We start from the raw sequence: 25,045 nt of genomic DNA, 5'->3' as shown, positions 1-25,045 counted from the left end.
AACTATTTGGGTGGGACACAACTCTTTTACCTCCTTTGAATCAATAAAATATTAAAACGTCATTAATAGCAGCAACTATAACTCTTACATCACTGAATTAACAAAAAGCACATTGGAATACTCTACCATAACAACATCATGACACTGATTTGCCAAGGTAGGGAATGTACTGTTGTAAAACACCTCTTGAGACACCATAGAAAACATGTTTTCTTATGATTATTAGATGAAGAAAAGTGCTTTAAAAAGCATGTGAGTTTCTATTGCTTTGTCTTATTCCCTAACAAAGTATATCATATCCATTTACTTTTACTCAATAGTCATTTCAATAATTTTGAAAGGAAAACTGTCGGGGTTTCTAACCCAAAGTTTCCTTAAATCCAAGTCTAAGGCTATAGCTTAAAGTTCAAGTAATTATGAAACAAAAATGGATGATCCATTGCTTGAATATATTACTTACTTTCATCAGGGAAGTCGAAGAACTCCAAAGAATACCATGGTTGTCCTTTTCGGATCTGGGAATTCTTTATCTAATAAATTAAAAGTGAGAGCAAAATTATTATGAGAACATAACTTTTGAAAGATGTATACTCATTTAACAAACGAATTTTGAATAAAAAGTGAAATATATAGTCATGAATTCTAAGATTTATAGTAAATGCCGCAATTGCATCACAGTTTCGACTGTTGCTTTCTTGCATTCAGATGATGGGATTATTGACCTAGAATTTTGTTCATCTCATGACCCAATTTTTCCAAAAATGCAGCGCAATGTTTGATTTGCTTCAATTGTATGAAAATATTTACAATTTATCCACTTATATCCCCTCATTAATTTCCTATTATCTGTACTTGTGGCAGTGTTGAACATCGTTTTTCAATCTGAACAGCAGCTGAAATGGCATCTCATTCACATGCAGAAGAAACAAGACTTATCAATACTTTTCTTATGAGGCATGCCATGCTGCAAGATTTTACTTTTTATGTATTGCACACCTGGAGTGATACCATCAAAAGTAAAAGAAGAGTTACGAAATTTTATGATTGAAATAAATTGTCCTCTAGGTGAATACAAAAACAAATAGAAGATTTAAAGCTATATTTTAATCGAAATTCAAAGTTGAGGTTAATTTACATAGAAACAAGTGGATTGTTGGATGCATCGATTCTGTAATTATATTGTGAGCATAGATGAAGAACACTCAAAAAGAATCTCTTGAATTCTAAGGCAAAATTCTCAAACCGAGCACCTAACTTTCACCTTTTACCAAATCACACCCCTTTGAAATTTCCCAAAAGTCACCTTCTCACACTCTTTTTTACATACCCAAAATACCAAAGCTTCAAGAAATTTATATTTTTTTCTAAATTTTTTTTTAGCATTGAAACTCTATTACTTTTAACAAATAAGGGTATCAAGGTCAATGAAAATGAAATCAAAAAATTATGGTTGAATTAAAATGAATTTTTTTGGTCTATTAAAGTGTTTTGGTTCAAAATACCTTGATAGCCTCTCTCAACTTAAAAACAAGATTAAGAACTGACATGAAGTCCCTGCACTCCCAAGAATACATTTCAAGTTTTGAATGGCCAATATGAGAGGTTCAGCTCAAAACCCTTTGACGAACCAAACCAATTATATTAGTCATCGAGCACCTCATGTATTCTTGGAAAAAGGAGAGTCCAAATCCAGTTATAGTTTGTCATTTAAAACCTTGGAGAACTAACAACAACAACAAATATTTATCCCACAAAGTGGGATCGGCTATATAGATCATTCTTATCATTGAACTCGATCCCCTACTATATTATCATCTATATTTAAATAAATTTTATTATATTTTATTGTTGTTAATTAAGTCTTCTTTCATCTCTCTCTTCTTCATCCAATGTGTGTATTTAAAACCCTTAGAGGACTATCTATGTGAAAAAACTGCAATTGAGTTGCAATGAATTGTTTAGGGCCATCAAAGTGTTACAGATTAAAACACTTCAGTGGCCCAAAACATATTATATTGGTCATCCAACACCCAAAATCAGGTTCCTGGGAGCTATGGGAGAACAAATCAAGGTTTAAAATATCGAGCCGTGTCGGAGTTTCGGTCCCGGACCGGAACGATACAGTTTCGGTACCGTATCGTACCGTACCGGTATAGTTTCGGTATTTTTAAAATATAAAATATATTAATTAAAATTAAAAAGTTAATATAAATATTTAAAAATAAAAAATAAATTTTTTGATAATTTTATAGGATTTAATAAAGCCTATTTAAATTACCCCAAATTATAATTTTGAACTATAGCTAGGAATTGATTATTAAAATCCAATTAATACCTAAGTAAAAAAAAAAGGAAAAATGATCGCGACGCGGTGCGGGCGGCTGCGCGGAGTGTCGCGGGGCCCCGGCGGCATCGCCGGCCCCGGGAGGCATCGCCGGCCCCGGGCGGCGCCTCCGTCGGCGTCGCCGGCCCCAACTTTTCCCCGATCTCGGCACGCGCGGGCGAGATCGCGAGATCGCGACCCTCCGGACGCGGCCGTGTGGTCTCGCGACCCCTCCGGCGCCGCCGCCGGGGTCGCACGACCACTCCGGCGCGGTCGCCGGAGTCGCGCGACTCTGGCAGCTGGGATGGGCTGGTGCCGGGCCGTGCCAGTGCCGGTCGGCGGGCGGAACGAAAAGTTTCGCCCGTTTCGACCGGCTCGGCACGAGATTTTAAACCCTGGAACAAATCTTGTCTTACTTCTTGTTTTACAGGTGAGGAAGACCATCAAAATATTTTGACTCAAAACACTATCAGTCTAAGACAACTATATCTTTATATGACACAAATGATAAAAATTCAGCCTCTTAAACAAAAAAATTAGAAAGCAAATGAAATTAAATTCTGCTATGGGTTTTGGATACGTAAAAAAAGAAGGTGAAACGTGCACCTTTTAGGAATTCTCAAAATGAGTAACCATGAATGCATGATTACTCATGGTTAAATGCATGATTTAGAAAGTTTACCAATTTTTAAACTAACAGAGATGTAACCATGAATAAACATTAAAAATAATAAAATTATATGCAAAGTGTAAGTTCAACATATTGACTTAAATAAACCAAGTGAGTAATTGTCAAGATTAAAGTCTTTGTTTATGTGTGATTGGAATATCTGAAGTTAGTAAACAGTTACACATTGTGAAACAACTCCGCCATGGCTGGTCCCATGTCCGAATAAAGGAGGATTGCGTTAAATTGTCAACTAACGTTTAAACATAGGCAAATGTCATGTATGGATCCAATAAATTATTGCACTATTACTAGATTATTCCTCATAAGGAATGCATTGCTCGATCCAACATAATATCTTGGCAACGACTAAAAAATACATCTCCATTGTTAACATTTTGTATTTAATAGAATAACAACAACCAAGTCTTATACCACTAGGTGGGGTCGGCTATATGGATTTTTCTACGTTATTGGACTCTATCCCCTATTATATCATTATTTATATTTAAATAAATTTTATCTTATTGCTAACCAAGTCTTTTTTGATCTTCCTCTTTCTCGTTTGATATACACATTTGTTATAATTTCATATCGCTTAACTAGAATATATATTAGTCGTCTAAATACATATTCATATCATTTTAAACGTCTCTCAAAATTTTCCCTCAATAAGTGTAACTCTGACTTTCTCTTTAATATTTTCATTTCTTATTTTGTTCATCCTTATATGTCCGCACATCCACTTTAGCATCTTCATCCCTGCAACTCTCATCTTCTGCTGACATACTTGAGTCATAATCCAATATTCAGTTCCATATAATATAACAAGTCCAACCATCATTTTATAAAACTTTCCTTTTAACTCTTAAAGGTACTTTACAATCACAAAAAACACCTAACATTTCCTCCATTTCAATCATCTTATTTGTATTTTATATAAAACATCTCTCTCAATACCCCATCCTTTTGCAAAAAAAATCCTAAATACTTAAAACTCTCACTTACATACAACTCGTCATCTCCTATCTTAACAATTATCTCATTACGTCTAATATTACTAAATTTAAATTCTATATATTCTGTCTCTACTCTACTAAACATAAAACCTTTCAGTTCTAGCATTTCCCATCAAGATTTGAATTTAATATTTACTCTTTCACGTGTCTCATCTACTAAAATAATATCTACAAACAACATGCACCGTGGTACCGTATCTTACATGTGTCCAATGAGTTCATCTATAATTAGTGTAAAAAGATAGAAACTTAGATTTAATTCTTAATATAACATTATCTTTATCGGAAACGTTTCAGTTAACCCGCCTGAAGTCTTCATTCTTGTCATTACATCATCATTCATATCCTTAATAAGTTCAATATATACTACGCTAATACCTCTTTTTTTTAGAATTTTTCATATAATTTTTCTTAGAACTTTATCATGAGCTTTTTCTATATCAACGAATACCATGTGTAAATCTTTCTTCTATTTTTGATATTTTTCAATTAGTTGTCTGAGAAAATGTATAACTTCTATTGTCGACCTTCCAGACATAAATCCAAATTGATTTTCGAATACCATGGTCTCCTTTCTTAGTCTTTTTTCTATTACTCTTTTTCAAAATTTCATGATATAACTTATTAATTTAATACCCTTATAGTTTGCATAATTTTGTACATCTTTTTTGTTCTTATATAAGGGAACTAGAGTATTTCCCCTCCATTGATCAAGAATTTTTTTCGTTTTTAATATCAGGTTGAAAAACTTTGTAAGTCATTCAATATCTATTTCCCTAGGCACTTTCATACTTCTATCGAAATATCATATGATCTAATTACTTTTCCATTTTGCATCTCATTTAAAACTTGTTCTACTTCTGAAGTTTAAATTCTATGATAAAATTTTAGATTTCTATATTCATTTGATCTACTTAAATTATTTAAGTTAAACTGATCACCAAAACATTCATTAAAAAGTTGATGAAAAAATCTCTTTTATTGCTCTTTTATTTCCTCATCATTTAATAGTACATTATTGCATTCATTTTTAATGCATATTATTTAGATAAGATCTCTTATCTTCCTCTCTCTCACTTTAGTTATTATATAAATATTCATTTTGCCTTCTTTTATATCTAATTTTCGATATAAATATTCAAAAATTTCATTCTTGGCTTAGTCACTGCTTTCTTGGCCTCTTTCTTGGCTACTCTTAGCTTTATATACTTTTTTAAGTTGTTCTCATTCTTATAGTGTATAATACCCCTTTTAGGTTGTTTGTTTTTCCTTCACTTTCTCTTGCACTTTCTCATTCCACCACCAAGATTATTTATTTGATGGTGCACGTCTCTTTGACTCACTGAGTAAACTCTTGAATATTATTTTCAATTTTAATATCAACTTATCCCATATCGTATCTGAGTCGCCATGTATTTCTCTTAATATTTGTACTCATGCCCTCTCCTTAAATATGTTTTGCTTCTCATCTTTTAACTTTCACCACTTAATTTTAGAAATTGTGCATATTTTCTTTCTATTAATATTATATTTGAGGCGTATTTTCAACACTACAAAACTATGTTGGATAGTTAAGTTTTCTTCAAAGATAACTTAATAATCTTTACAAATCTTTCGATCCTTTTTCTTAACCATAAGAAAGTCAATTTATAATTGATTATCCCCACTTTTAAATGTAACGAAGTATTCTTCTCTTTTCTTAAAAAATGTATTAACTAGTCTAAGATTATATATTATCATAAAATTCAATATTTTTTCCCTTCTTCATTCTTCTTATAAACTAATAACTCTCATGTACTCTATCATATTCCTCATTTTTCACTCTTATATGCTCATTTAAATTTCTTCCTATTAAAATCATTTAAGTTGGCAAAATATGTTGTAATACCTTATCTAGATCCCTGAAACTTAGATTTACTGTTTCCATCTAAATCTACTTGAGATGCATATATGTTAATTACATTAATAATTTCTTTTGACACTACTATCTTGAGAGTTATAATCCTATCCTCTTTCTAACCACTCCTACTGTTAGTAGAAACCCTAGAACCAATTATATGATGATTAACTAGAGAATTTTTATATCATATTCTATATTAATAAAGGTAAGCTTTTTGGTTAATATTATATTTGTGTCAAATAACTAAGTATAATAATGTCCTTGGGTAGCTAGTTCTAATCTATATCATATCGATTGTTTGAATCGATAGTGAGATGATATAAAGAACACTACTCTTAATCATTCCTAGTCAAGTATTAATATTCAGAAACAATGTTAATGCGTTGAGACTAGTAGGATGATGTTAATGCGTTAAGACTAGCATGTGGGTCAGTTGGATGACTTGATCTCACAAGTCATAGATATGGGATATCGAGTTGACACATGGGTATACATTAGAGAATGTATACTAAATTGACCCGCTATGAGAAAGTTTCATCGATCGTTATATGAGTGTCATAAACTTTCTCATATGACTATTGGTATGAATAGTCCTTAGACCTGAAGTCACTACGGTTCCCTACATAAGGAGTTATATACTTTGGTATCGTCAAACGTCACCCATAATAGAGTGGACTATAAAAGTGATCACTGGGTATGTAACAAATTATGCGGAGGGATGTGAGTGATGTAGATGGGATCTATCCCTCCCATATAACGGGAGTGATATCTTACGGCCTCTTGATAAAGTAGGACCACGAAATGCATGGTCATGCTCAAATGAGTCAATATGAGATATTAAACTCATTTGTTTGAGTGAGTCTACTTAGGGATCAAAAAATATAAAGATTGATAAGAGGATGACACGGTCTATGCCTCATTGATCAATCTAGATATCGAGGATAGAAGGGCATGATCATACATTATAGTAGCCACCGTAAGGTTATGTCGGATCTCGACATTCTTACCACGTGGGTCGCAATGATGCATTGCTAGATGTCACTAATTGCTTATGTTTCTAAAAGGGTTTTAGAAATATTGTCAACGTTACAAGAACCTTTTAGATCACACACAAAGAACACGTTATTTTGAAGACAGAATCATCTTAGTTTGACTAAATGAATCATTAGTTGATTGAATGGACTAAAATGAGTTAGACTCATTACTAGGCCAAACTTGAGTTGTACTCAAATTGATTTAATTTGAGTTAGACTCAAATAAAACCAATTTAAGAAGACAAAATGCATGCAAAGGGATTAATGCATGAAATGGGTTTTAATGCATGAAACCTCACTGTTACATGTAAAGGGATTAATGTATGAAATGGGATTTGATGTATGAAATGTTTCAACGTTGCATGCAAAAGAAAAGGATTAATGCATGAAATGGGATTTAATGTATGAGAGTTTAATGTTGCATGCAAAAAGGGGGTTGTGCATGAAATGGAGTTGAGAAGTTGAGAAGTTTTTTCTTTCTTCTCAACGTTGCATGCAAATTGGAAGTTGAGAAGTTTTTCTCAACATTGCATGCAAGTGGATTAATACATGCAAATAGGATTTAAGCTCTTCTCAACGTTGCATGCAAATTGGAAGTTGAGAAGTTTTTCTCAACATTGCATGCAAGTGGATTAATACATGCAAATAGGATTTAAGCTCTTCTCAATGAGAGAGAGAGAGGAGAGTTTTTCCCCTCCTTTACCGTGAACCCTTTTTCTCATTTCCCTTTTGGCCAAACAAACAAACCTAGTCTTTAGAGGAGAGCCTTAGAGAAGTTGAGAAGTTTTTTCTTTCTTCTCAACGTTGCATGCAAATTGGAAGTTGAGAAGTTTTTCTCAACATTGCATGCAAGTGGATTAATACATGCAAATAGGATTTAAGCTCTTCTCAATGAGAGAGAGAGGAGAGTTTTTCCCCTCCTTTGCCGTGAACCCTTTTTCTCATTTCCCTTTTGACCAAACAAACAAACCTAGTCTTTAGAGGAGAGCCTTAGTGCGGTTGCTAGCACAACCAAAGGTTTTGTCTCCTTCTCCAAGATAGTGTTCGTGTGGATACTGTAGAGGTGCGACTATCCTGATCGTGCTGAGATCTGTCATCAAAGAGTTGCTATCGGAATTGCGAAGGACTACACTACAAGGGTAACTTCTTGACTAAGGTGTAGTTAAAAGAAACACTTTTTTTATGTATACACATGGATCCATGGAGGGATCAAAATTTTATTTTAATTTTTATTTCAGGGGTTAAGGGAAGATTAGGAAGGTTAGTTAAGTTAAACCTAAAGTGGATTGGATTTAATTAAGTAAACTCTAATTCATTTAATAAGACAATTAGGTTATTAATATAAGATGCGGGAGAATGTGACTCATCTTGCAAAGACGAAATCAACGAAACCAAACTGGGTCAAATCAGAGATCGTTTAATTAGTGAACCAAACGAATTAAGATTTAACCAAATTGAACCAACTTGGTTTGGTTCGTGTTGGAAGAGGTTTTGACAAACTAAAATGAATGAAAAGATTCGTCTTGCGAAGACGAATCCAACAAAACTGGTTTAAGTCAAATCGGAGGTCGTTTGGTTAGTAAACCAAGTGAACCAAGATTGAACCCTATTTGTTATAGTAATCGGTTCGTTATAATAAATCTTGGGTTTTTAAGCTAGTTTAGCCCAGTAAACCCTAGTTTTTAGTCGGTTTAGCCCGTTAATTGCATCGATTACTGTGCTTCCTCGTTATAATTAGAAATCGTGATTCCTTTAATCCCCTTCACTGCTGCCCTCCCTTGCGCGATCTCCCCTTCACCACCGCCCATCCCCGAGCCGTCGACGCGCGGAGAAGAGGCCAACCGCCTCCACTCCTCCACCTCGCTTCTGATCTGGGACCGCTGCTTCTCCATCGCCCTCGACGCCGCCGAGCCCTCGCCTTCATCCACCTCGAGTGCGATCCGCTGTCGCCCTGCCACCCGCTGCCGACCCCCTCCGCGTGCTCTCCTCAAGCCGCCGCCTCTCTAGCCTGACGTCGCCCAAATCAGCACCACTCCGCCACCTCCTTCGCCGTCCACCGCCGATGAAGAGAACCTTGCTTGGCTTCTGGCGATCAACCAGTGACAATGGCACGGAAGATCTCCAAGGGAGGCCAAGATGGCGAATCTAATCTGAGAAGGAACAGAACTAGGACAAAGAAGAATCAGAGTTTTTGGGACTGAGCTAGGTATTTTAGGCACATCAAAGCTGATCTCTAAGGTAAGCTCTTTGAAGTAGTTATTGTAGTTGTGTTTTGCTGTTTTGGTGGATCGGTTATTGCTCTGTTAAGATGGGATTAGTAGTTTAGTATTTTGTTTGTTAGATTTGTAGGTCACTGTTTGATTGGGTTGAGGTTGATTTTGAATTTGGGATGTTATAGAAGGATCTATTTAGAGGTGGTTAGATTAGTTTAACTTTTGTTGAAGTTAAAGTTGTATTAAATAGTTTAATGTTTAGTTAATAATTAATTAATTGGTTTAATTAGAATAATTGAAAATGATGAGTTGACTTGGGTTAGAGTTAACCCTTGATCGGGTTGAATGATTAGACTAGAATGATTTAATGTGATTGGATTTGGTGGGAACCGAGGGATTAAATGAGAATTAAGTTAAAATTTAGATTAGTCGGGTTAACTTGATTAGGTTAGGGTTGGCCTAATTAATTGACATAAGACTTATTTAATCGGTTTAGATTAACCTTGGAGTCGGTTAGAGTTTTCTTTGATGAAAATTTATATAATATCGTATTTAATATTGTATGTTGTAAATTGCAGGACTTTGACTTGTTCCTGCTTATACGGAGTTTCGTATTTGAGGGTTCTATTATCGACGATCGTCTGTTCAGGTGGGTATCCTGTATCTGGTCAATACAGGTTTATTTTCTCGTGCATGTCTTATTGTTTACATACCTATTCTGTTGATATCCATGCTGCTTGATGTAGTTGACTAGTGGATATTCTTGATGATCTTTGCTTGATATCGTTGTTTGACCTTATGATGATCTGTTATTGCCTTACTGATACTCTAGTGATCTATATCCTTTACCCTGACGATACTCATATGATACACTGCTCGATACATGTCTTATGACCTCTGATTGATCTATTAACTGGGATATTATTGATCTATGTTGACCACTGTCTAATTCAGGTAGGTACTTTTGTGCTTGGTCAACACAGATCCTCTTTTTGTAGTGCATAATTTAATTGTTTATCCTGTCGTTATCCTTATTGCATTGTTGTCTGATTCGTTACTTGATTTATTGCTTGACACCTACCGTTGACCTTGATATAATCTGTTTATCAGCAATCCAATCTCCTTAATTGTTGCTTGCATATGTTGACTTATCATGATTAATGTTGGTTGTAGTAGTTATCTGTTGATATCTCTTACCTGACACCGTGTTGAGGTGGCACATGTAGTTGCATATAGTTGGGTGCGACCAGGACTGGCTATATTGAATTGTGCATCGTAGCATGTTATTGTTGTTGTTGGCTCTTACCTGACACCGTGTTGAGGTGGCACATGGGTAAGAGGTTGCACTATAGTTGGGTGCGACCAGGACTGGCTATATTGCCCTCCTGCTACATTGTCACTCCCCACTTATTGTTAGTGGTCAGTTGTTGGAGTTTGTGCAGTATGTCCTGTTTGGCCCCTCAGTTCACTGCCCCGAGGGGGGTGACTGGGGAGTGTAGAGTATGGACAGTGACTTGCATTTGATTGCGTTGTTTGCTGCATTTTTACATGCATTTGTTGGTAGGTATTATATAATTTACTTTATTCATATGTTGCGGTTGTTGCACTTACCTGCCATGATTGTTGCATTTGTTTACTATGATTGTTGCATTGCGTGTCATTACATACATAACTACATTTGCCGGATTCCTACTATCATGATTCGTGTTATCTGCTAATTTCGATACCCGTTGATTATTCATCTGCTTCTTCTATACTTATTCGTTCTAGACTTTACACACTTATTACTCCTGCTGTTAACCTTTACATGCACTTCTTCCCTATACCCACTGAGTATTTGTCGCTCACTACCCAGACCCTGGGGTTGCTTTGTTTTCTCCCCGGGTAGCAGATAAGTTTTCCTTGGAGCTTGGAGATTGGTCGGCTGCTTCCATTTCACACCAGAAGATTTAGTATGTTTTGGGTTTATTCGCTTTTCGTCGTACTTCGATATGGTTGTAATAAATTTGGTCATATTCGATATGGTTGTATTTGGGATTTTATATACTGGTGGATTTTCGTTTTGTTTGGATTTGCGATGTTTTCCACTATGAAGATTTTCGATTATTTTGGTTATTGTACATGTGATAGTAGTGGTTACGGCCGTGTAGGCCTTATTATCGTATGTATGCATCTGTACTTATGGGTAAAGGACGTGTAGTCCTTATTCCGGCCGCATGTAGCTGTGTATCCACATTTGTATTCAAGCAATTGTCATGATTACTGGGGAGATGCTGCAGAAATTTTTCAAACGGCCTCCCGAGTTGTGACATTTCGTGACCATCTAACTGAGTGTGGGATCATATCTCAACTCACTCCATCTGACACACCATAGTGAAATGGTGTATCCAAACGGAGAAATCGTACTATATTAGATATGGTACAATCGATAATGAGTCAGACTGATCTACCTACTTTCTTCTGGGGATTCGCTCTAGAGATAGCTATCTACACACTTAACCGTGTTCCATCTAAAGCTGTCATGAAAACACCATATACGATATAGATTGGGAAGAATCCCAAAATATCTTTTATGAAGATTTGAGATTGTGAGGCTTATGTTCGACGTCAAGTCTCAGAGAAACTAGGCCTCAAATCAGATAAGTGTTATTTTGTAGGATATCCCAAGGAAACGAAGGGATATTACTTTTATATTCCCACACAAGGCAAAGTGTTTGTCGCTAGAACTGGCATTTTTTCTAGAAAGAAAATTTATTTTTAGAAGAACCAATGGGAGTAAAATCAATTTTGAAGAAGTTCAAGATATAGAAAATAACACTGAGGCCTCGATGGAAATTGAACAGGCACCACAAAGTGTTGTGGATCATGAGTTTGTTGCACAAGAAGTTATGGAGCAACAGCCTGTTCAAGTAGACCAACCTCTTCACAGATCTGATAGGATACGTCGTCAACCTGAGAGATACTCATTTCTCTTGTCTAACTACGATGATATTATGCTTGTTGAGTTGAACGAGCCTACCTCCTATCAGAAAGTTGTGATGAGCCCAGATTCTGAGAAATGACTAGAGGTCATGAGGTCCGAAATGGAATCCATGTACACTAACCAAGTATAGACTTTGGTTGATCCATCTGAGGGGATCAAACTCATTGGGTGTAAGTGGGTCTTTAAGAGAAAGACTGACATGGATGGTCTTATACATACCTATAAAGGGTGATTGGTAACTAAAGACTTCAAGCAAATTCATGGTATTGACTATGATGAAACATTTTCACCAGTTGCGATGCTTAAGTCTATTTGGATCATGCTTACTATTGCAGCTTACCATGATTATAAGATCTGGCAGATGGATGTCAAAACTGCGTTTCTAAATGGAAACATACTCGAGGATGTGTACATGATACAACCTGAAAGTTTCGTAAATCCAAAACATGTTGGAAAGGTATGCAAGCTGCAAAAGTCTATTTATGGACTAAAGCAAGCTTCTTAACCCTGAGATAAGGATGTTAAGATGAATATGTTATTAGGATACAAAATGACCATACGAGTAAAAGATGAAAGTCATAGAGATAAGGATGTTAAGATGAATATGTAAACATACGAGGATGGATAGGATAAGAAATGTGAATATTAAAGAGAAAGTCATTACATCTATTGAGAGAAAACTCTGAGAGATGTGTTTAAAATGATATAGACATATACTTAGGCGACTAATAAATTTCCTAATTAGGCGATATAAAACCATAACAAATACCCACATTAATACAGGAAGAAGGAGATCAAAGAGGTCTTTGTTAGCAAAAATAAAACAAGATAAAATTCATTTAAATATAGATAATAATATTATAGAAGATCGACCCCAATGGCGTAAAAGGATCCATATAGTCGGCCTCACTTAGCGAAACAAAAACTTTATTGTTGTTGTTGTATGATCAAGAGTAGAGTTACTTTTCAAATAAAAGCATTTATCGAAGACTACTACAAATCTACTAGGTGAAATGGGTGAAAGTAAATCTCATACAAGGTGATAAAGATAGTAATTGAGTCGAGCTACCCACGTCCCAACTTGGCTAACATAAAATACATGCATGGCATAGTCCTCTAAATGGGTCTAGTTATGTCATTAGGTCAAGCTCAATGTCAACTCAAATCTATATTGGGCATCACCAAAGCCACACTTCCCCCTAAAATATACAAAATGTCCTCTTCCTTTTCTGTAAAATAAATAAAATTCTAAATTAGTTTAATCTTATAGTAATAAAATAATAAAAATATGTTTAAAAAACTTAAATCATTATTTAATACTTTTATTTTATATTTTAAATTTGTTTATTTTGTTAATGGCATGTCAAGCCCTTGATATGTTAAGCCTAACCTAGGGTTAGGCCAAGCACACCGCATGATTCAAGTTGAGTTATCCCAATCTCAGTCATACGTAGCCCAAGCATAGCATATTGATACCTTTGAGCGGTGAAGTATTTGATAAGGCCAAGCTTAGCACGAGTTTGCATTATAATAAGCATAGTTAAGCCAGACTTGACATATAAGTAGTGATTGGCCCAAATCATGTTTGAGTTATGTTCGACATAAATGTTAGGCATAGACCTTAGGGTTGAGCAAGTATAGCCCACCTGCTAGGCCTAGCCAAAGGATAATTAGGCCTTTTGTTCTTTATCACCTTAATTCATCAAGATGCCTCTCCTTTTGTTAAAATAAATAAATAAATTATAAGATAATTTAGTATTTTATTGTTAAAATAAATAAAGTAATACAAAAGTTCAAAAAATACCCAAAAAATATAAATAACCTATAAATACCATCATCTATCTCAAACACCCAAAATCTATTTCCAATTCCTCTATTACTAATTCTTCACTCTATCCTACATTCCACTCCCAAATTTCTTATTTAATCGCTTATATTCCACTATTCAATTAGAGCTAATACAACATCATCGATGTGAACATGGGTGCATCCTCTAGGATGTGAGATCATGATGGGTGGGGGTCCTAAGGCAACACCATGGCCTATGTTACACCACAACTTGTGTCCTAAGGCTTATGTCATGGGTGGTATACCCAAGTCCTCAATTGAGAGCATATTCATTTATGGATTGTCAAGGGAATTGAACCAATAACATCAAAGTTCTTTACATGGCATCGATGGCTACTAAAATGTCTACATGCCATCCTCCACAATTTAGCATCGGATTTCATATCAATAATACTTTGTCATTATTCAACAGCATTAAACGGTAAATTTAGTCAGTTACAAATTAAAAAGTACATCCATTAATTAATGTGAATATATATCCATTAATTAACGTGTTCATCTTCATATGTGTTTTTTAGAATTGTGTAACTTAAATCATATAAATTTTTTAAAATTGATAAAATATTTCTTATTTAAAAAGCTTTTTTTTCTTAGTCATCAAATCCATTAATTAATGTGAATATATATCCATTAACTAACGTGTTCATCTTCATATGTATTTTTTAGAATTGTGTGACATAAATCATATAAATTTTTTAAAATTGATAAAATATTTCTTATTTAAAAAGCTTTTTTTTTCTTAGTCATCAAATCAACTCGGGCATGCCAAGGCCAATTATAACCCAAGCCATGACAAGGGCAACAAGTCATGCTTGGATTAAGCATAGCCCATTGACACAGCTACTATTGAGCATAGAAAGATATCATGTATTAGTAGGGTAAACTATATAACCACTTCACAAATAGAGATAACACAGATGATAACATTATAGTTAATGAATGTCTAACCTTACAACGAAACCAAGCACTTCGATAGCCAATGGCAAAGCTTTTTGCTTCCATCGCTTCATCAACTCTAAAAGGCAATTGCACATCCACATTTGTGTCCATTTGTATGCAAGTTTTCCAAATTTAAATGCAATATGTGCCTTTTATTAGACCAAAAGTAGCTTCTTGTAATTAGCAATGCTGCAACTAAGAAGATTAATTAATTAATGTCAAGAAATAAATGTGATTAAGAAGATTAATTGATTAAAATCAAGAAAAACAATGTATACTTTCATTTTCACTAATGATTATTGCAATGACTTTAAAAAAGTACGAGTGGAGCAAATCATGTAATAGTATTAAAATAGAAAATTGTTATTTCTTTCAAACAAAGAAACCAAAAAAATGCAAAGGCATTTAGAATGTATTTGAATTGGAATATATGTGAAAAGTAAATGAGCAAAAGGATATAAAGGAAATTAGGCATATATATGGGATTTTAACTTCCTAGAACCTCTATAGAAATATCCTTTTACAAAAGGTAGAATATGAAAGTAAATTGTGCATATACATATATATGGGATTTTAAAGTTTATGTATAATTAAAAGTTAATTAACTCTTAATTATATTTAAGTCCAGTCTCTTTATTTTATTTGAAATATATTAATCTTTATTTAGTTTCAATTAAATGACTACTTCAAATAAATCAATTATTAATTGTTTCAATTAATTTCTCTTTCAATGAACAAATGCATTAACGTGTCGAAGAATAAGAAACTTATGAATATGATTCATTAGGCTCTTAGAAATATAGGCAATATAGTTAATTGATTAAAGTCTTTAATCCATCTAAAATACCTCTTCATCAATTATCATGATTATCCAATATTTGAAAAGGTTTTATCAATTCATTAAGTATTTCATAGGAGTAGCTCCCATATATTTCAGTTCTTTTATCATCTTATATAACTATCTGAACTAGGACTTAGAATAGTGTTTATCCTATTAGTTGTGTATAACAAATATTTCGTTTTCTAAAAGCTCAACTTAATAGAAAGTGAATTAAGACTCCCTTCTTGATAAAGTTTCTCCGTGCATAAATTACTTAAATGATCACCCATAAAACCCATAGAACGAATAGGGATAAGCTCATCTTTTATCATGAGTGATAAGTCCATCTCTTTCAAGAGACTATCTCCTAAGTATTTAAGTATATTGATCCAAAAATGTGATGACTTTGATATCATCAAGATTGAGGACCACTTACATATCTCTTGCATGAATACTCATTCCAATAGAGTAAATGCGAAATAAATTTTTATAGCTAGTCATGTTCAGTTCTCCAACAATATTAGTTGCATATATTGTTTAAAGTATCTCCATATTTATAGGTGTGAAATTATCTATTGTTATCCAATAGCAACCACAATATTGCTACACAATCTCGACATTGATACAATTAGGGGCATTTAATACTGTCTCAATATATTTAGTATCACCTCACATCCTAAGAATCGATCATTAATATAATAGTATGGATCATAAGTTGAGGAATCGAGCTGTGTCGGCCAAAACCACCAAAATATTTCATTCCATCTCACACTGACACGTAGAATGGCATGAAACACAGCTGCGAGAATTGCTTCCTCCTCCGCAAGCATCTATGAACAAATGAACCACTTCCTCCTCTGAGATCCTAAGAGGAAGGAAGCATGACTAGTTCCTCCACCATGAGCATCCACGAGCAAACACAACTACAATTTTGGCTCAGTATCAAAACTTCTTCAAGATAAGTTATCATCTAGTCTTCCTCCTCTTCCTATGCCTTCGTTCATATCATTCACATCTTCTCCCTCTGCCTTCATCCATGTTGTGTGTGTCTTCTTCCTCTACTTGAGTCGTGTAGGAAAAAGAGCCTTCGTTCCTTCATTTGAGTTGCTCAAGCTACAAGGAACTTTCCTAGTTCACATGCTCCTCTTTGCCCTCCTCTTTCTTCCTCCACCCACTCTTCTTTCCCCTCCCCTTTCTATGGACTTTTATTTAAATTATTATATTATACAAGATAATATAAATTATAGTAAAAGAATAATTTTATTAATTATTGTAATTATGATATATAGTAAATGCTCCAATTTGATCCTCTATGACACCATCACTATCATGCACTTAGGCCTACCTTGCCCTCATTCATTGCCTCCCCAATAATGGCCTCCGCTGCACCACAACATTGGACATAAAGTATGTTTGAGCAGTAAGTACATATTAATCTAATAGAGGATCAAGTAGTGGAACAACCATCACAGAAGCCTTTAATATTTTTGACCATTAAGTGATGGAATGGAGATGCCCACAAGAATTAATTGAGTTCAAGGCACATAATATTAAGCAATTTGTTAATACAATCTCATTTTAGCATCAAGTGTGGATTAGAATAGGTCTTTAAGTCGACGGTAAAGTTTGAACTTCTATGTTAGATTAGCTAAGCTAGAGCAAATTGTCTGTCACCTTATATGTAAGAGAGATGTCACAAACATTTAGATTTCATGCTGACGTCCATATTTCACAACATCTCATAAAAAATCCAAAGGTAGTCATAAAAGTGTTGTCAATTGCTTGCAAAAGTAGGGCAAGTAATTGAGTATCAATTGTCTCTTAAGTGCCTCTATCTCAATAAGGGAGATTGACAACCTGCGCTGTTACGTGTTATAGTTGTCTGATCCCATAAACTAGGCTTCAACAGTAGCATTCCAAGGACAATTTTTTTTCCATTCAATTTCTTTATGGTGATAATTTAAGAAACCACAAAAAATTAGAAGGGAAGAAGAATAAAAGGATGATGTAGTCAAGAAATGTAGCACCTTGAATTGAAGGCACCTTAATTTTTCAACAAATCTAGAGTGAAATTGATATATTGATTGCAAGAAAGGATGAGAAGCATGAGATTCGATCAAATGTGACTAATATTCAGCTACAAGATTAGATCCCTTCTTCGGCTATGAGTACAAGAAGGAGAATTGGTTGGAAGCAAGGTGTGTTGAAGGAAAATTATGACTTGGCTTTTTGGCATTGTCCTCTTGTTAAGTCATGCGTGAGAAGACGAGATCGATAAGAAACAAATTTAATGAGTATTGGATCCCATAGTCATAGGCACTTTGCCCTTTGTGAAGACAATAAAGAAACTGTGGAGGGAAGATCTGTCTGAGATTTCCTAGGAAAGGACCTAATTACCAAAGGGAATGATGGTTCCTAGCATTGTCCTTCAATCAAACAAAGGACCGAGATAAGACACCAAGGCTTCAGCGAAACCATCTGAAATTATGTCGATGTCATGAAGGAGATGTACATAATCAGCATGAGCCTATGTGCTAGGAAACTAAGATGAGTACGGAGCTATGCACGAAGAAGCAAACACATGTAGGATGCTTTAGTATCATGTGAGGTGAAATTTTAGGTTAATCAAATCCTAGGTGACCTTTTTTTACCTATATATAAATAAATATGATATAGATTTTCAATTAGGTCATGGTATACTTATAATATTTTAAGTCCTTAACAAAATTAGTAGTTGATTGGTTGAAAATGGGGCGCTTAGAACTTATACAAGTGGTATGTAGCATGTGATGAGGCTATATATATTTCTGCAATCTAGACGTTCATATGTTTGAGATGAGATGTGTAATTTTATTTCCATGTTTTATCTTTTATATACATGTTATATGTGATGAAACCAGTAAAATTCAAAACACCTCTCATAAAATATCAAGTTGACTTGTCTCTCATTGTTACATATACAAACCATAGTCTTTAATTGTAGTTGGCATGTCGAGATAACTCGAGGTTGCTATAATGAGGCCATGTCCTTATCGCAGGCATGTGATGACCTAAAGGAGTTTGACTTGACCAGACTTCATGGGTTTGTTGAGACAAATCAAGGCTCATTAAGCCCAGAGGCAAAGTTTGGAAGACACTTAAGATGGGTTGAACAAAGGTTGCCAACCTAATGACCTTATGAATTCCTGAAGATACAATTTGTAAGAAATACCTACCTAATTAACCTAAGTCCAACATATTGATATAAGATTATAACTTAGATGGGATCCTAGCTACTGGGAAGCTTAGAGAAGTTTGTTCAAGTTTTTTATCAAAATTTTGAGGCTCACAAAAAAATAGCGGGAGATACTATTAAATTAATTTTGTCAAATTGAATGTGCAGTTACTAATGATTGTTGATTTTTGTGATAATTTGCGGACCAATATAACTGGGAACACATAATTTCACTCCATCATTGAGGGTGAAAACATGATTAGTTGCACAAACTTTATAGATTAGGAGATAATATGAGGATTATCCTCACTCATAAAAAGATTATTTAAAAAAAAAAAGGCACCCCCATTAACCCCACTAATAAACGACTTAGTGGGAAAAGCAGTATAACGTTTCAAAGCAACTTTTTAAAAGTCACATGGTCAAAGGGGCGTCCGTGGAGAAATATGTAACTAAAATGATAATCAATTCTAACAAACTAGCAGAGTTATATGTTCAAATGAATGTCAAGCTTGCCACCGACAATTCATCATAAACTTCAATATAATAAAAATAACTAAAACTCTTAGAGAGTTATGGTCAATGCTAGGGCTCAATCTCAAAGAAGCTTTTTAGAAGTCACATGGTGGAAGCGGCATCCATGGAAAAAAATATATAGTTGACATAATGAGATGTTTTGACAAGCTAGCAGAGTTCAATGTTTAAGTGTACTTTAAGCTTTTTCTCAACTAGTGCCCTGTTAATTAATAATTATCAACAATACATCATATAATGATTGATGGAACTTTTGAGGTTGGTATCTATGCTAAGTGAGGTCAAGCCCAAGAAAAAGAAGAAAACTAAGGGTGATGTTCATCTAGTGAACAAGGTCGTCAAGGACAAGGTGTTGATAAGTCAATAAACCAAAAATAAGGGCAAACAATTCCCTATTGAGCTTACTATAGGAATCTATAAAAGGGTCAAAGCATAAAAAGACCAAAAGGCATAGTGTGTCTACTTCTAGTGTAATAAGTAGGATCACTTAAAACACACATGCGAAGATGGAAAAGAAAAGAAAAAAAAAAAGCTTCTGCTTGAAATATCCATGTAATTGAAATAAAACTGTGTACCTCTAAGTCAGCATCTTAAGTATTAGATATCGGATGTGTGAGACTATATAAGTAAATGTGAAAGGGCTTAAGGCGACAAGACTTATTTCTAGAAAGGTGACTCTAAGCGTGGAAAATGGCTTGAGAATTGCAGTAATAGTCATAGAGACCTACTATTTGTCTATCATCAAGTCTTATACTAGAATTATCAACCTGTTATTGTTGCTGAAGATTATACTAGAATTATCATACTATTATTACATTCTTAGTATTACTAAAATATTATTTCATGGATAAGATTGGATTTTCATTTTCATTTCAGCATAATAATTATTCTCTTTGTAAAAATGATATTTACCATGAAAAAATAAATAATGGTCTGTAGTTCTACATTAAGACACTTTGTAACATAGAAACCAAATCAAATGATTTATAGATAAAACCAAGGTTTTGAAAACTGGACTGGGCCTGCTGGTTCAACTAGAGCTATCAAACAGGCCAACCCATGGCGGGACGGGCCAACCCACTAAAAATCCATCATATGGCGGGGTGGGGCAAGTCGACCGACCAACTTGGCGGGTTGAAAAATCTCCAACCCAACCCAACCTAAGGTGGGTTGCGGGTTAGACAGGCCAACCCACGGGCCTGTCAAAAAATATTAAAAATTTTAAGTTTGGATTATAGTTTAAATTAATCAAGTTGAATTTTTAAGCTTGAATTATAATTTAGGCGGATCAAGCCCACTAATTCATTGAGTTTTCTACTTTAATTTTAAAATTTGAAATAAATAAATAAACTTTCTCAACTCGCAGGTCAACTCAAGCCCGCCACGGGCCAACCCACACGGGTCGTCGGCCTAGGCTGGTTAACCCATCTGAACCCATCTTAAAATGGATTGATAAAATTTCAACCCAATCCGCCTAAATTGCTTGGCGAGGTGAACTAACCCAACAGGCCCAACCCAAATTGACGGCTATATGTTCAACTAGGAACTAGCCAAACAACTGGTCTGATTCCAAAGGAAAATTGGAAAACCCATTTGAACCAGCTGAACTGGATTAAAAAACCAAAACAGACTCACACCAGATCAGAAGGTTAGTGAAAGTGTAGTAGTATTCTTGGTCTTGTGTCATGATCAAGGTTTAAAATATTAAGTCGTGCTGAGGTTTCGGTCCCAGATCAGAACGATACAATTTCGGTACTGTATCGTGTCTTGCCGATATAGTTCAATATTTTTAAAATATAAAATATATTAACTAAAAATAAAAAATTTAATCTAAATATTTAAAAATAAAAAAATAAAAAATAAAATATCTTTTAAAAAAATAATAGGATAATTTTAAAAGGCTTTAATTAAACATATTTAAATTATCCCAAGCTAAGAGTTGATTATTAAAATCGAAGTTTAAAAAAAATCCTCGCGATCACCCAGTTCATGCGCAAGTTGTGCCACCAGGGTTCGACGACTTCTCCGGAGGCGTCATCGGGTTCGATGACTCCTCCGGAGGCATCATCGGGTTCGACGACCCCTCCATCTCGGCCGAAACGCTATACTAGTGTCGGTCTACTGGCGAAACTAAAATTTTCATTGGTATTAAACGAAATGGCTCGAGATTTCAAACCTTAATCATGATATATTGCCCATTGGGAATCGTATTCCTAAGATGCAATTTGTAGCTCTCAATGAAATTCTCCATAAATAAGAATTTATAAAATAGATCTAGAAGGTTGTTAACATTCTGACAAAGATCATACATCAACAAATTACCAATGTGGTTTAATGTGGAAGGGCTTAAGAGGGCATGTTTTTTCCTCATGTTGCAAGGTAGAATTCTCTCTAACAGCATATGCTTACAGACAAATAGTAAAAAAGAGAAAAATAGTGTATTTCTTTTGCTTAGACTAAAGGATCAATAATGCAAGTCATGATATATACGAAGCTTAGTGTTGCTTACACACTAGACAAATATAGTAACTTTCAAACCCTAATGAGGGTGACTAAACTACTGTCAGAAACATTTTTAAATACTAAGGGACTAATTAAAAATTTTCTCAGTTTATAGAGATGGAGAGGAAGAATCGTTAGGGAGTTGACAGATGCAAGTTTTTATCATATTGATCTTTGATTATAGTTGAGATATATTCATTAACTAAAGTTTTGAAGCATGACCATTATGTTAGGTTATTCAGTATGTGATACATAGGTGATCGATTTAGTCTAACTGAGAGGTTGTTAATGATGGTGCCCAAAAGATACTCAAATAATAAGAATATTCATTATGTATTGTAAATTGTACTACTTAATCAAATTACTCTTATATTATAATTTATGTTATTTTAGATAATTTGACAATTTTAATAATAAAGTTTATGCAATACTAGTGTATTAATGATCGATCCTAATACATTGAGATACTACTGTTAAATGTGCCTAAGCATAGCAATGTTGAAATTGAACATCAACATTGTAGTAAGACAAGTACATATGTTCTTAGTATTCGATAGTGATAAGCAATTTCATGCCTATAAGTATCTCATACTTTAAAAAGTACTAAATAATATTATTGGAGAACAAGTCGTTAGATATAACTCACAGATGAAACTTAAGGGAGTATGGCTCCTTTCACTTTGTCCCCCTATTCTGGAGTGCCAAGGTTACTTGCCAGAGGATCACCAAATGTTAAGTAGTACATATGTTCTTAGTATTCGATAGTGATAAGCAATTTCATGCCTATAAGTATCTCATACTTTAAAAAGTACTAAATAATATTATTATAGAACAAGTCGTTAGATATAACTCACAGATGAAACTTAAGGGAGTATGGCTCCTTTCACTTTGTCCCCCTATTCTGGAGTGCCAAGGTTACTTGCCAGAGGATCACCAAATGTTAAGTGCTTTGCAAAAGTTGCCAACAAGTGTTCGTCCCTCACTTTAGCTAGTCTACTATAAGCTTTTACAAAGGTGTTCACCAATGAGACATTGCTAGGTATTATAGTGGCTGTCAGTTTTGCTGTATATTGTTGGGCTTCTCTCAGTCGCTCGCTGACCGTGCAAGTGGCTTCCATTGAGTTAACATTAGTGGATTTAGGAAGGCTTACTATTCCCGCCGCCAAATATAAAATTGTGAATGGAGTTAGGAGATCCCACACAAAATCAGTTAGATTTTTTTCTACAGATTCTCAATAATCCATGAGACTAAAGAACTCAATAATATAATACCAAATCTATCGAAAATGTGATTTTAAACATGAGAAATAAATTTTAATTCTCATTCCACGTTTAAGTCCAATCATAGGAATTGGATATACGACCTTAGATTCTTTAGGATGAGGAATTGGAATATCTTTTCCAACCAGAATTGGTTCCTAGAGGCCGTAATTAGCATCCAAAAAAGCCTGCCTTATCCTTTCTGAAATACAGTGAACATGTTTCTTGTAGAGATCAAAATCAGCACAGCCGAGAAAACGAGGGCTTTATGGTTCCTCAGTTACCGATGAGGGAGCCCTTGACATTGGATGGGTAGGTTGCTTGGCGACAGTAAAAGAGAAAAAGATCCATGCTGAGGAGGAAGCATGCGCGCAGATTTCATACAAAGATTGTTTGCGAAAGAACATTGAGGGTTGCGCTAAAAAAAAGTTACCAAGGATGGAACGGCGCCGGATTTCTAGGCACGAAGCTAATGCAGCAAGAGAAGGCGAAGCGCCGGAGGACTCGGACTTGGAGAGGCGCTGAGGGAATAGCGACGTGGAAGATCCGACGAATCGGACACCGGAAAAAGGGGAGCGGGAGGAATGGGAAAGGCCAAAGCGGAGGCGTTAAGGAAATGAATAGCAAACTGCCGGAATAAATAATAATGTATAAACTACAAATAATGAATCACAAATACTAAAATTATATTAAAATTTCATAATAAAGATATCTCAAATATCACATATTATACCGGATTCAAAGTAAAATCATAATTTCAAAAAAAACATATTAATAAGTATATAATACTTTATTAATTTTATTTTCGTAATACACTTACCAATTTATTTTTAACCAAAAAGGACTCAAAATTCAAAAAAAATATATAGTTTGAAAAATCAACCTAAAATCAAATTGAGACCCAAAGGGTTTACGTTGAAATCAAACTGAAATTTTAGATTAGATTGGTTTAAACGAAAATTTAATCAAAGGGAAATTATAAACTAAGTACATACTAAACATATTATTTAATTATCCTAAATAATAAAAAAAATATATACACAATGTTTAATACAGATCAATTATTATATTTAAACATATTATTTAATTAGTAGATAATACTCATTATAGATTATAGTTTCATCTAATTATCCTCAGCAATTTCTCAAACTATGTAGGTGGTCATGCGATTTATCTAAATTGCATAGGTGGTTTTGAGATTGTCCAAATTGCGTAGCTTGGCGTGGGTTCATTTCTCATTTTACCCTTGATCTCATTAGCACGATAATCCCACGTGTGCCCGAAGCAAATACCACTTTGAATTGTGTTCCAAAATATTTCTCAGAGAAAGCGACTTTCATTTGAGCCAAAGGTAACGATCGACGAATGGTGCATCAAAATTTTCAATGAACGATGATCTTCTACTGAGTGAAAAAGTTAAACGAAGAGAAGCTGACAAACGTCAGGTCAGTGCATAATATTTTTCGACAAACAGTGTAGCTTCTTATCAAAGAAAATAAGGAACGGAACATAAGTTAAAATCGTCACTCCAGTGGAGTTTCATATCCGATGAACTTTTAAGCGTATTGTACAAGGAAAAGGCGATCGAAGAAAGCCTAACAAATGTAATTCTGGTGCAGCTTCTTCTCTAGCAAAAAGTGTAGTTTTTGTCTTCGACGGTCTTCAAGAGCCAATTGCTCCCGACCACATGCCTCTCTCCTGACCATGAAATTGAAACTAACGAAATCTCACTCCAGGCAGTGGCTTTGGCAACTCTTTGTTATTGTATTAGAGCATATTTCAAGTAAGG

General features: G+C 34.6%; 1 long non-coding RNA gene across 1 annotated transcript; it reads right to left on the bottom strand.

Annotated features, from left to right (window-relative positions):
• Positions 1–460: 460 nt before the first annotated feature.
• Positions 461–23,850, bottom strand: LOC141811967 (uncharacterized). The gene is made up of 3 exons (XR_012600211.1): positions 23,690–23,850; positions 14,936–15,115; positions 461–530 (listed from the first exon to the last, which is right to left on the bottom strand). It is a non-coding gene; the product is annotated as an uncharacterized LOC141811967 (long non-coding RNA).
• Between the last annotated feature and the right edge of the window lie 1,195 nt (positions 23,851–25,045).

Source organism: Curcuma longa, chromosome 17 (assembly GCF_044706935.1).
Source record: "Curcuma longa cultivar G26 ecotype Majalengka, Jawa Barat chromosome 17, ITB_CL_G26_1.1, whole genome shotgun sequence".
Classification (NCBI taxonomy): Eukaryota; Viridiplantae; Streptophyta; class Magnoliopsida; order Zingiberales; family Zingiberaceae; genus Curcuma; species Curcuma longa.
The sequence above is the reverse complement of the archived record's forward strand: the minus strand, read 5'-3'. Positions and strand labels throughout refer to the sequence as shown.